The 14,166-nt window shown below is 46.9% G+C and overlaps 1 protein-coding gene across 1 annotated transcript in view; it reads right to left on the bottom strand.

Moving 5' to 3' along the window:
* LOC146968250 (muscle M-line assembly protein unc-89-like) overlaps positions 1-14,166 on the bottom strand; it is a 201,842-nt gene that overhangs the window by 7,023 nt on the left and 180,653 nt on the right. The gene's annotated exons all lie outside the window — the stretch shown is intronic.

The raw sequence follows: 14,166 nt of genomic DNA on the forward strand, positions 1-14,166 counted from the left end.
CTCTCTCTCTCTCTCTGCGCTCTCCCTCTCTCCCTCTCCCCGTCTCTCTCTCTGCACTCTCTCTCTCTCCCTCTCCCCGTCTCTCTCTCTGCGCTCTCTCTCTCTCTCTGCGCTCTCTCCCTCTCCCCGTCTCTCTCTCTGCGCTCTCTCAATTCAATTTCAATTTCACAAGCTTTATTGGCATGACTGTCATTACAATATTGCCAAAGCATTACAAAAATGGTAAAATAAACATACAATATAAATAAATAAACAGATAATATAATAATACAGATGATACTAATAAACAAACAGTGTAGATATCATTTAGCAGGTAAAACTCAACAGTAGCAGCAGCAGCTGCTCATATAGAGGAGCTCATGTTGAGCAGCTCTTCTCTCTTTTTGTGACAGGCACAAACATATTTTGCTGCTTCTAGAGCAGTGGCTCTTTGTTCTCCTAACAAATGACAGAATTTGTCCTGGTCTGAGAGTTGGGTGAAGTTGGGTGTTGTTAGTGTGATGTTAGTGTATGTCTGTGTCCTGATGTGTGTGTATGCGTCACAGTGCAGCAGGAAGTGCTGCTCTGTCTCTACCTGTCTATGTGGACAGAGCTGACAGAGGCGCTCGTCTCTGGGCAGCCAGGTCTGTCTGTGGCGGCCGCTCTCTAAAGCCAGGCTGTGGCCGCTGAGTCTGTACATAGTCAAGGTTTTCCTCAGTCTGGGGTCAGTTACTGAACTCAAGTAATCTGCCATGGAGTATTCTTTGTTTAGGGCCAAATAGCATTGCAGTTTGCTTTGGGATTTGGTTGTACATGTCCAATAGTTGATGTAATTGTCTTTTTGTTTTTCTATAATTTGGTGGGGCCGGATTGTGTGAGGGTGGTCTTGGTGCTCGGTGCTGGTGGAGCTGAGCCTGTGGACCAGCTGGCTGAGGGGACTCCTGTCTTTGCTCTCCTCTTGGCACTGCAGGGCTTTATAGTGGTAGGAGTTGGGGTCGCTGGCTTTGAGGTGTTGATAGAATTTGATTGCTCTTTTTTGGATCCGAATTAAAAGGGGAAATTGGCCTAATTCAGCTCTGCATCCGTTATTGGGGGTGTTCCTATGGACTTTGAGGATGTTTTTGCAAATCTCGGTATGCAGGCTTTCGATCGGGTGTTTGTCCCATTTTTCAAAGTCTTGGGTTACAAGAGGACCCCACACCTCACTACCATATAGTATAATAGGTTCAATTACCGATTTAAATATTTTCATCCAGACTCTAACAGGGATATCAATACATGAGGATTTTTTAATGGACCAGAAAGCTCTTCTGCCCTTGTCTCGCAGATCGTTAATGGCCAGATTGAAATTTCCTGTGGCTGTAATGTTTAATCCCAGGTATGTGTAGTTGTGTGTGTGTTGTATGTCTGTAGAGTCCAGGAGGAACCTGTGTTGGTCTTTCTGACACTTGGGTCGTTTCTGGAAGACCATGACTCTGGTTTTGTCCAGGTTAATGGTCAGGGCCCAGGTCTGACAGAACTTTTGCAGATGATCTAATTGCTTTTGTAAAGCCTCCTTAGATGGAGCGAGCAGGATTAGATCATCTGCAAAGAGTAGACACTTGACTTCAGTGTCAGAGAGGGTGAGACCAGGGATGTCTGACTCTACCAGGGATTTGGCCAAATCATCAATATAAATATTGAACAGGGTGGGGCTGAGACTGCAGCCCTGCTTCACCCCTCTACTTTGGGGGAAGAAGTCGGTTTCCATGATTCCAATTTTTACAGCGCATTGATTATTTATGTACATTGTCTTGATTATATCATAGGTTTTTCCCCCAATACCTTTTTCTAGTAGTTTCAGAAACAGACCATGATGCCAAATTGAGTCGAATGCTTTCTTGAAATCTACAAAACAAGAGAAGATTTTGTTTTTGTTGTGGTGGACGTGTTTCTGGATGAGGGTGTGGAGGGTGTAGATGTGGTCAGTGGTTCTGTGTTGTGGAGTGAATCCAATCTGACTCTTGCTCAGGACATTATGTTCACTGAGGAAGTTTTGCAGACGGCTGTTTAAGATGCTGCAGAACAACTTCCCCAGGTTGCTGCTGACACATATGCCTCTGTAGTTGTTGGGCTCATACTTGTCTCCACTTTTATGGATTGGAGTGATAATCCCTTGGCCCCAGGTGTCTGGAAAATGACCGATGTTCAAGATGATATTAAATAATTTCAGTATGGCAGTCTTGATTTTATGGCTGCCGAACCGAAGCATTTCATTTAAGATGCGATCCGGTCCACTTGCCTTCCTTGGCTGCAGGGCCTGGATCTTGGTCAGTAGCTCCTCTTCACTAATTTCATGATCTAATGGGTTTTGGTTGTCTTTAACGACTGATTCAAGAGTTTCTAATTTGTTTAGCAGATTATTTTGGGCTGAATTCGGAGTGATTGTACTGTATAGATTTTCAAAGTGTTTTTTCCAAATTTCACCATTTTGAATTGCCAATTCTTCTTTGTGTGATTTGTTGAATGAATACCATTTTTTCCAAAAATTATTTGAATCAATGGATTCTTCAATTTCTTCGAGGAGTTGCTGTTCGTGTTGCTTCTTTTTAGTGCTTAGTGTTTTTCTGTATAATTTCAATGATTCACAATAACGAAGGCGGAGCTCATGATTGTCAGGTTGCCGGTGTTTTTCATTGGATAATTTACGGAGTGTTTTTCTCAGACACCTGCAGTCAGAGTCAAACCACTTTTCATGAGTAGATTTGTTTGAACTGTGATGATGAGGTTTGCTAAGATTGGACAGAAGTGCTGTTTTGTCAAATATGTCATTGATATCCCCAACAGCCTGATTGAGGCCATCTTTATTGTGGGGATATAAGGTGGAGAGAAAATGGTCCAACTTCATTTGGATAGTTGGGTGCCCGATGGCTCTCTGGTAGTCATCTTTGCTATGACTTGTCCACCTATAAGGCTGTTTGGATGGGTTGAGTCTGCTGGGCTCTGCTACATGGGGGTCTGTTGGGCTCTTCCTAATGTACAGGGTGATTTTGCTGTGATCTGATAGGGGCGTTAGGGGGCTGACGGTGAATGCTCTTAGATAGGAGGGGTCTAGGTCTGTAATACTATAGTCTACTGTGCTGTTGCCAAGAGGAGAGCTGTATGTGTAGAGACCAAAGGAGTCCCCTCGAAGCCGACCGTTGACTATGTACAGACCCAGCGTGCGACACATCTGCAGCAGTTGATGCCCATTTCTGTTGACTGTTTTGTCTAGATTGTTTCTGTGCTGATGTGGAGGAGGGGGGATGTTGATCTGGCCAGGTATGTGTTTGTCCCCATGTGTATTTATTAAGTCAGGTTCTGTGCCTGTTCTGGCGTTGAGATCACCACAGATCAGCACGTTTCCCTGTGTCTGGTAATAGTTGATTTCGTCTTCCAGAATGGTAAAGGTGTTTTCATTGTAGTAAGGGGACTCTGATGGGGGGATATAGGCTGTGCACAGGAATAGGTCTTTGTCTGTGGAGACAGCCTCTTTTTTTATTTTGAACCAAATTGAAAAATTTCCTTTTTTGATTAACTCTATTGAATGAGTGAGGTTTGCCTTGTACCAGATCAACATCCCCCCTGAATCTCTGCCTTGGCTTACATTCTTAAGTTTCGTGGATGGAAAAACCACTTCTCTATACCCCAGAGGACAACCAGTGGGCATGTCTCCTCTATTCCAAGTTTCCTGCAACACAATGATATCAGATTGTTCTATTTCTCTATTAAAGTCTGGGGTCCTGCTCTTAAGGCCAAAAGCCGAGGACCTCAGACCCTGGATGTTCCAACATGAAATAACAAACGATTTAGAATTCATTAACTATAAATCTCAAATGATGCATTCAGTGTTAAAATGAGATAAACTTCCAATCCTACTGCCAATGAAGAGATTAATTCTAATGCATTTTAGGTATTCGTTTCAATCTAATAATATAATAATATTTAAAAATGAACAAATAAATAAATAATAATAGATATGATTGTCTACTGTACTTGGCCCATCAGGTGGGAGCAGAGCAGGCTCAGCATGTGTTGGATGTCTCTCAGCTGGCTGTGTGGGGGTGTAGGGGTGAGGGTAGGGGTTGGAAGGGTAAGGGGGGGGTCTGCTGCTCTCCTCACCACCTGGCTGTAGTTCAGTGGGCCGGGGCCTGGCTCCTGGTGATGGCGATGGGGTGGGGCTCTTGGGGGTAGGAGGGGCTCTGGGTAGGTGTGAGGGGGCTCGTAGCTGCCCTGGGGTCTCCGTGGAGATGGTCTGGATGGTCTGGAAGGTCTGGAAGGTCTGGGAGGTCTGGGTGGTCTGGGGGGGCTGTGGGCCGAGCTGCTCCTTCTGCGGGGGGTGGACTGGTCTCGGTTGAGAGCGACGTCCTTCAGTGTCCGGGCGAAGACGGGGACGATGTTTTTAAAGAGGTGCACGTTGTCATAGAGGCAGCTGATGTCCAGGGAGGGGTGGTGGGCCAGGTGGACGTTGGGCCTCAGGACACAGTCTCTGGAGACGCTGCTGTTGATCCTGTGGATGGTGTCTGGGTGGAAGTCTCTCCTGGGCAGCAGGGTGGACACCACCACTCTGCTGGTGGGGAAGGTGCTGGAGGCTTTCTCTATGACTCCTCTGAGGGACTCTGACACTCTGTCCTGCTGCGTCCTCAGCTCGTTGGTGCCGGTGTGGATGATGATGTGGCTGGGGGAGCCCAGCTGCTCCACCGACAGCAGCTCCAGGGCCTGGCGGCTGGTTGGACACCACAGTTTGGACACGTTGTGGTTGGGGAACAGTTTCTTTTCATCTAAGAACTTTCCATTGGAGTCGATGAGGATGACGATGTCTGGTTGCTGCGCCGGACTGGATGGACGAGGGGTGGAGTCCACCAGAGGGCTGGGGGGGGGTCTGGGTGTAGTGTTGGTCTGTGGACTAGAAGGGAGCTGCTGGGTTGGTGGGGCCTCTTGGGCCTGGTGGTTCTGAGTGGGGGGAGCATATTGGTCCCGGTGGTTCTGAGTGGAGCTTCCAGGGTCCTGGTTGTGGTCTGGGTGTGGGTCTAGCTGTCCTGTCAGGCCTGGGGGGTCTCTGTCTCTGTCCTGGAGCTTCTGTGACAGAGAGGCCAGCTCTCTCCTGGTGTTCTCTCTCTCCTCTCTCAGCTCCTTCACCTCCTCTGTCAGAGCGCTCAGCGCTGCCATGTGTCTCTCCTGGTGCTGCTGCAGCTCTCTGATCTCCGTCCTCAGTCTGCTCAGCTCAGTCTGGTCCTGGTCTCTGTCCTGTCTCAGTCTGCTCAGCTCTGTGCTGAGGCTGCAGGTCTTCTCCTCCTCCTGGCTTGGCTGATGGCTCATCAGCTCTCTCAGCTGGACCAGCTCTCTCTCCAGCTCACTGAACTTCACCTTCATGTCGGTGATGGTGGAGGTCAGCTGGGGGTCCTGGGTCTGTTCAGAGCAGGGGGGCTCACTCTTCTCAGAGGGCTGGTCGGCAGGGGGGCAGGTGGGGGTGGATGTGGTGTCTGTGTCTGGCAGGGTGGGGATGTCATCAGGCGGGGTGGTCTTCTCCAGCTGAGCTCTTTCCTTGATGAGGAGGAAGTCCAGCTCAAACTGCCTGAGGTTCCCCTGCACCATGACGGTCCCGTTCTTGTAGAGGTTGACTGAGGTCATGGGGAAGTCTGGGTCCTCTGCTTCTCTGATCTTCAGCTTCCATCCGTTACAGATGCCCTCCTTCTTCACCGAGGGGTAGTGGCTCCTGATAGCAGAGTGCCATGCCAGTGGCTGCTCAGTGAAGAAGATGAAGTTGCTGATGTCTCCGGTCTTATAGGAGTCAGAGAAGAGTGTCTCTGGCCTTTCCCTCATAACCATCTGCTTGTAGGCCTTCCTGCTGGTTTCATTCTTCACCTCTTGTGGGTAGAGGAGAGGAACAGCCTCCTGCGCTGTGTCTATGGATGGCAGGGTGTCTGTGACTGAGGCTCTGGAACTCTGCTGGTGCTGCATGGCTGTGTTCCAACTCCTTAGTGACCGTTGCTATGGCTTACTGTCTTGTTGGCTAGCTGTTAGCATTAACTACAAACTAACTTAAATTAGTTTGGTAGTTATTATTTTGTTTTGTAAGCCCTTGTTCAGGTTATACTTCCTCTGGTGTTGTCACTCACTTCAGTTACTGGTTGTTGTCCCTCTTCTTGGTCTCTGTCTGGTCTCTGTTTGTTGTCCTCAGGACTGTTTGACTCACTGTCAGTTTGGCAGTTGGCTGAACTTCTTTGCTGGACTCCTCAGTTCAGATGGATGTCTCCAAGTTTTCTTTGGTTTTTTCTTTTCCGTTCTTCTTCTTTCAGGGAGGTAATTGCTTTAAAAGTGTTTCCTCTTCAAAATTTGACACAAAATTGAAAGTTTATCTCATTTTAAAACAGAAAAAAAGAGATCAACCTCAGGAGCTCATAATGATGCTGCTGCTGCTGATGGAATTCTCTCTCTCTCTCCCTCTCCCCGTCTCTCTCTGTGCGCTCTCTCTCTCTCCCTCTCTGCGCTCTCTCTCTCTCTGTGCGCTCTCTCTCTCTCCCTCTCCCCGTCTCTCTCTCTGTGCTCTCTCTCTCTCCCTCTCCCCGTCTCTCTCTCTGCGCTCTCTCTCTCTCTCTGTGCTCTCTCTCTCTCCCTCTCCCCGTCTCTCTCTCTGCGCTCTCTCTCTCCCTCTCTCTCTCTCTCTCTCTCTCTTAAAGTGCCGCGCTAGATTCTTAAGGACCTACTCTGAGTCCTCACAAATAAAATATGAAATTTCGGGTTTGGTTCGGGCTCGGGCCTGCAAATCAAGTTAATTGCTCGGGTTCGGGCCGGGTCGGGCTTTAATCCCGCGGGCCTGGGTCGGGTCGGGCTGGATTTTTTAGGCCCGATCTTACCTCTAGTGTACGATAATGATCGTATTTGTAAGATAATTTGGCCCTCTGTACGATGTACGATCAATAATCCCCAAAAGGTCCAAATGTACGATAATTTGACCATTTTGTGAATGTGTGGTTGTCATCAGCCTGTCACAACTGTCTCCTGGAGTTTTTGTGAACCCTGTTCCCATGTGACAATTTCTAGCCAATTGTGCCTCTCTAAACGTGAGTCACGAGTAACATCCATGCGTTTGTCTCAGAAAAACGAGCATGATTGGTTGAATGGTCAGCTGCACCCACCTCATGGGACATTCAGGTTGGGTCCAGAAGTCAGGCGAGCAAAATTTAAAGGTCCCATATTATGCAAAATACACTTTAGAGCGGTTTTCTATCAATAATATGCATCCCCGGCCTGTCTACAACCCCCCCTGGTATGAAAAAAGTTCATCCTCTCCCTTTTTTGCTTTCTCTGTCTTTAGAAAATGTGTGCTTAAACAGGCCAGTTGAATATAGTCTGTCGGTGACGTCACCGACAGACTGGACGCCACCCCCTAGGTTGGTGGCACCGCCCCAGGTGAAGGTTTGTCACGCCTGAAGAAATTTTCTAAACCGTGCCATTTTTTTCTCCGCTTGTTAACATAGCTCTGGTTAGAACAATGGCGAATGTACGACCTGGAAGAAGCGGTTGCTCTGTTGTTGGCTGCACACATGAGCGCCAAAGTCATCAGATATCACCACGTTTCATCAGTAAATGTTTTAAAATGAACAAACTATGCAAGTCTGGTCGCTTTTCCGCTGTCGCCCCCCTCCCCTTTATTTACGTAGATGTGGTGATTTCAGTAGCCCAGCTCCTCCTCACTTTTCATTCAAATAAACTAACGCCACTGCCACAGTTGTTAAATGTCATCAATGAGACCAGCATTAATCTCCTAAAAATAATTTAACCAGCCAGCGGTAAACCTCTAACAGCATGCGGATACGTTACTTAGCTCGTTTTCTCCTCGGGAGGAGGAGATGTCCGTGCCGGCAGATCAGGTCAGTAGAGCGACTGCTGCTGCTGTCGGGGCTCACACAGACTCTGCACTTCTCCCAAACAAACATCGGAGCAAACTGACCACAGACTCTGGATTAAACTTTCTCGCATGAAAAAATATTAAACAGGTTTTAGCAGCTTCTATGGCTGTTCGTTTGCCGTGAAACGGCGACAGCCGATGCTAATCTCTGTTAGCCCGTCTATGAGGTTTCACATTATACGTTAGCATTAAGCTAAGCGGACTTTTTGCTTAGTTGTGATACTGGCTGTGTGTGTTTTGAACGTTGTTTCAAGCCTAGTTTGGGACTATTGGGAGCTACATGAACCACGAGACCGCACTGGCGGCGACATAAAGAGCTGTCGCCACGCTGTTATGTCAATCGCTCTGGCCATAGTGATACATCCACCCATAAACATTAGCCCATGCTACCGTTAGCCACATCCTGTCCCTGAGGCAGAATCTTTCCTACTATGGCCATGCCAAGACCTGCCTTACTAGGCCTCTGATTGGCTGAGAGGGGCAGGCAAGGCTGTGACAGACGGAGCTCATTAACATTTAAAGGTGCAGGCACAGAAACAGCTTGTTCTCAGCAGAGCTCATTTGAGCGACTTTTAGACAGCTGCCATTCAGGACCACGGATCAGTTTGAGGCAATACATTTCGAATACAGTTTAGTTGGACGTCTGACAGCTGAGTGAAATTGATTAAAAAGAGTATAATATGGGACCTTTAAAACAGAAGAAAGCAGAGAAAATGAGAGCCCCCTCAGGTTTGCTTCACAGCACATGTTGCCATAGCGACTGACTCGGCATTATGCTGATCCGGCTCTCTAAAACGGAAAACTCTGAGTTTCCATCATCTCAGGCTCAACATACTCAGAGTTTCCACTAATCCCGCTTTTTGAAACAGGGCCTAGAAATAAACAACTAGACACAAACAAACAGAGACAAACAACAAAACAAAGAAACTACAAGAGACAAACAGCTCTGACCTGTGATGTTGAGAATCACTATTGTTTCTCTCAGCAAGTCTCCGTCCTTGTTGAAGATTCTGCAGAAGTATCCTCCTCTGTCTTTGAATCTGATGCATTTCAGCTTCAGACTGAAGTCTCCAGTCTTCATCAGGTCTTCATTCATCTCTGTTCTGCCTCTGTAATGCAGGTCCTGTTCATCAGGCCTGTCAGAACCGTCCTTATACACATGGACCTTCCTGTTGCCTATGTCCGTCCACTCCACTGTGACGTCTTTAGACAGGTCACCTCTGATACGACACATCCTCATCCTCACCCAGCACCTGTCAGTCCACCTGAGGGGCAGCTGGACAGACTTCTCCCCTGACTCCACCTTCACCTGTTGGACTGAGAGACAACAAACACATGATGATGTCATCACACAGCAGCAGCAGAACGTATGGAACGTCACACACACACACACACACACACACACACACACACACACACACACACACACACACACACACACACACTCTCACTCTCACCTTTTTCGTCCCCCCTCTTTATGAACCAATATAAACCTCCAGCAGCTCCAGCAGCAGCTATAACCAGGAGACCACCCAGGACAGCTCCAACAATCACCCCGGGATGAGTAGGACGTTCTGTAGTCGACACAAACAACATGACATGGAATTATTATATACTATATCTATATCTATATATATATATATATATATATATATATATATATATATATATCAATACAATCACACATTCAGACAACACAACACTGTCACTGACCTCTGACCTGTACCTACAGCTCTGACCTCTGACCTGTATCTACAGCTCTGACCTGTATCTACAGCTCTGACCTCTGACCTGTATCTACAGCTCTGACCTCTATCTACAGCTCTGACCTCTGACCTGTATCTACAGCTCTGACCTGTACCTACAGCTCTGACCTCTGACCTGTACCTACAGCTCTGACCTCTGACCTGTATCTACAGCTCTGACCTGTACCTACAGCTCTGACCTGTGACCTGTATCTACAGCTCTGACCTCTGACCTGTAGCTACAGCTCTGACCTCTGACCTGTACCTACAGCTCTGACCTGTACCTACAGCTCTGACCTCTGACCTGTATCTACAGCTCTGACCTGTACCTACAGCTCTGACCTGTGACCTGTATCTACAGCTCTGACCTCTGACCTGTAGCTACAGCTCTGACCTCTGACCTGTACCTACAGCTCTGACCTGTGACCTGTATCTACAGCTCTGACCTGTGACCTTCAGGTGAACTTCCTGAGGACTCTTGCCTCCCCCCTTCTCTCTGTAGATGCAGGTGTAGATGTCACTGTCTCTGGTTGTGGGTTTCTTCAGGGTCAGACTGAGGTCTCCAGTCGTCAGAGAGTCGGTTCTCATCGATGTTCTGTTGGCGTAGTCCTGGTTCTGGTCTGTGAGTTTGTCTCCTCTCTCATCACGTAGATGAACAAACTTGTCTGAGAGGCGTTCAACGCTCCACGACACACCGTTGAACTGAGGATCAGTGACATCGACCTCACAGGGCAGCAGCACAGACTCCGCCCCCTCATACACCTCCACCTCTACACCCAAGGCATGCTGGGAAACTGTAAGGACACAAAGAGACGGCACGGTGGCACAGTGGTTAGCACTGTTGCCTCACAGCAAGAAGGTCCTGGGTTCGAATCCCAGGCCGCCCAGGGCCTTTCTGTGTGGAGTTTGCATGTTCTCCCCGTGTCTGCGTGGGTTTCCTCCGGGTGCTCCGGTTTCCCCCACCACTAAAAACATGCCAGCTAGCCTGATCCTCCAGTCAGTGCCCCTGACCAAAGGCACTGGCTCATAATCTGGAGTTGGTCCCTGGGCGCTGCACCGCGGCTGCCCACTGCTCCTCAGGGATGGGTTAAATGCAGAGAAAGAATTTCACTGTACTAGCTGTATATGTGACTAATAAAGTACCTTTACCTTACCTTAGACAGACAAAGACACAGTGAGTGTGGATCTAGACCTGACAGAGGTGGACTCCTCCCCTCCATCACTGATGAAATCACTCTGATGTTCCTACTCTCACTTAGACTCAGATATGATCTTATTACTGATATTATAAAACATGTTGCCATGGAGACTCTGTCATACAAACTGGTTCCTGGAGGTCTGTTCCTCTTTCTTCACAGTGTGTTTATCAGTATGGCCTCATGATTTCTGCTTCAGAGTGTGTGACAGTGTGTATGGTGGTCTCATTCATAAAGCGTTAGTAAATCTGTGTGTAGATTTGCATAAACGCTACTACAACCGCCACTAAAACCCTCCTCTGGATACATGAAATCTCAGACTTGACTATGTATATCAGTCATTGAAAACAGTCCCTGTCTGGAGAACCCCTCATCTAAAAGCTCAGATAAAAGCTTTAAAAGTATAAGTGTGTATGTAAATTGAAAGGAACACTTTGCTTTGTTATTAATAATTCCAGATTGTCATGGTTTTTGTTTTTCCTTTTTAAATCAGAGGGTGTTGTGTCAAATTCACACTGTTGGGTTTACAGGTGTTGAGGCATGCATAGTGTAAAATAACATGACCCTGTGGACTGGTGTTCCTCCTCTCCTCCCCAGTGTTAGGCAAGGCAAGGCAAGGCAAGGCAATTTTATTTGAATAGCCCGTTTTTACCAACAGTTTGTCTCAAAGGGCTTTACATCCCATCATAACAACATCCTCTGTCCTTAGACCCTCACATCCACTGAGGAAAAACTCCATGGAAAACCCTTTTAACAGGGAAAACCTCAGGGTGAGCAACAGAGGAGGGATCCCTCACCCAGGACGGACAGACGTGCAATAGATGTTGTTACAGACAAGAAAACAGTTTACAGTTTGTCACAGAATGTGCGAAATATGGAAATGTTAGCAGGAGTTGTTATCGTGTTATCAGTCACTTGGCACCAATGATATATATTACACAATTTGATTAATAGAACTGATTAAAATCTGTTTAAGGCACTTTGGCCTAAATGTTCAGTTGCTCTGTGGTTAATCTGAGGTCGTTTTCACAGCTGACCAACAGGAACTCGGTTTGATAGTGGAGCTGAAAGTTGTAACATTGTTGCATTTATCACTTGGTTCGGTTTTGCTTTCACCACACCGCCGTTTCTGAAGCACCTAACTTTATGAATAATGAATATCAATATCACACAGCTGAAAAAGGCGCTCGTCGACTGGACAGATTTGCAGGGGAACTCTACTCTGTAGAGAGCATTTCACTCTTGAGAAAATGAAAGGCATACGGTCGATGACGGACTAGGAGGTGTTAGTGTTGCTGAAGTTACTGACACACTGTGTGTTGTGACACTTTACATCTGGACTGTGTTTGGTCTGGTGAGCGTTCACTGCCTACAAACCCAGAGTTTCCTCTACTTGCACCCGCTCCAGAGATCACATCACCCCCGTCCTCCGTGACCTGCACTGGCTGCCCATCACTCACCGCATACAGTTCAAAATCATCCTCCTCACACACAAAGCACTTAATAACCTGGCCCCCCCTACCTCACAGACCTGCTCCATCACCACACCCCCTCCCGCGACCTCCGCTCATCCGAAGGAAACATCCTGTCACCACCCACACGGACCAAGCACCGAACCTGGGGGGACAGAGCCTTCTCCATTGCTGCCCCCTCCCTCTGGAACTCACTCCCCAAACCCATCCGCACCTGCACTCACCTCCCAACATTCAAGATCATGTTAAAAACTCACCTTTTTAAATCAGCTTTTAATACATAATTTCTGTGTGTGTTTATATTGTTTTCTATGTTTTATACTGTCTGTGCTGCTTTTAATTGAATGTCTTGTGTTTTAACTGCATTTATTGTATGTAAAGTGTCTTTGAGCTTTTGGAAAAGCGCTTATAAATAAAATTTATTATTATTATTATTATTATTCCTCTACATTCTACATTCCTAAATCCTAGCCGCCTCTCCTTCAAATTCCTTTTTTTCTTTTTCCTTTTTTAATTGTTGTAATACACCACCGCCGCACAGCAGAGTCCTGCACTGGGTCGGGTACTCGCGACTACTACAGATAACTATCTTGCTCAGTATCTACTCTTTGCAGCTCGTCTGCAGCTCGATAACTCACCACATTGTGTTTTTTTCCACACAACTTCATTTAACTTGGGTGACAGAATAACAACAGTCTCAGTACAGATCAGCTGTCGCTGTTGACGGTGTGTTTAAAAAAATAATAGCGGGTTTGATTCTCGTGTCGGACGTCGCGCAGCCACTCCTTAAAAAAAAATCCAAGCGGAAACACTGAAACCGCACCACCGTCCACCAGCAAGCGAACACAGACAGTTTTCACAGTTTTCAGGCGGACCAGGGTTCGCTCCAGAGTTCGGATGAGCTTTCACACCTGAACCAAAGAAGCGGACGCTCCCAGGAAACGAACCCTGGTCCGTTTAAAGCGGAACCACACAGCTCTGGTGTCAAAGCGGCAGGGACAGACAAACCTGGCGCACACAACCATATAGGTACTCTCGGGCTGTGTGTGGGGTGTGTGTGTTCTTACCGTACAGAAGTGTCACTAACGCCACAAACGGATTCATGTTAGTTCCCTCCGTCGTCGACCTCCGCCCGATTTCTGGACTCTCAGTGTTTACTTTCGGTTTCTACAGGAAGTGGGCGTATTCACGTCTTTCTCCTGATAGAGCACTGGACTGGAAAAGAGAGTAATGACAGCATTGGTCCAATGGCAGCGCCTCCTGGTGGAGGAATATGGGTTTTACAAAAGCGCCCAAGAACTGACATCTCTGCATTGTTGGTGAATGAGCAGTGTGGTGTTTTCAATAATTTAAGGACATTTATAGATCACCCACGTTAATAGCATCATTGAGGATCCTTTACAGATAAACATTAACACATAGGCCAGTAAAAAAAAAGACACAAAAAAACAGTTGTCTACATGAATGTTTCAATCTACATTTTGTAATAAACAAATTATAAGTATAATTTGATATGACCAAGACACCTAAAAACAAAAACACGGCCGTTTTCATTAATTTACAAGCAAGTGGGCAACACACATACATTGGAGTGCATGGGTTTTCTGAGCGCTTTTGCAATACCCATATCCTGCCACTAGGGGTGCAAAACCCTTAAACCCTTACCACGGGAGTCAATGGTGGTGTCGTTAGTCTCTTTTCCAGTGCTCTATCCTGATTGAGCTGTTGAACTGTTGCATTCTTTGTGTTCGCACACGGTAACGGTTCCAAACGGTCCAAAGTTGTAAACAAATGTATTTTCAGACTTCACATTCTTCACATTTTAGATTCACATCTAAAAAGAA

Source organism: Trachurus japonicus, chromosome 18 (assembly GCF_045865225.1).
Source record: "Trachurus japonicus isolate A0001 chromosome 18, Traja_1.0".
In the NCBI taxonomy this organism is placed as follows: Eukaryota; Metazoa; Chordata; class Actinopteri; order Carangiformes; family Carangidae; genus Trachurus; species Trachurus japonicus.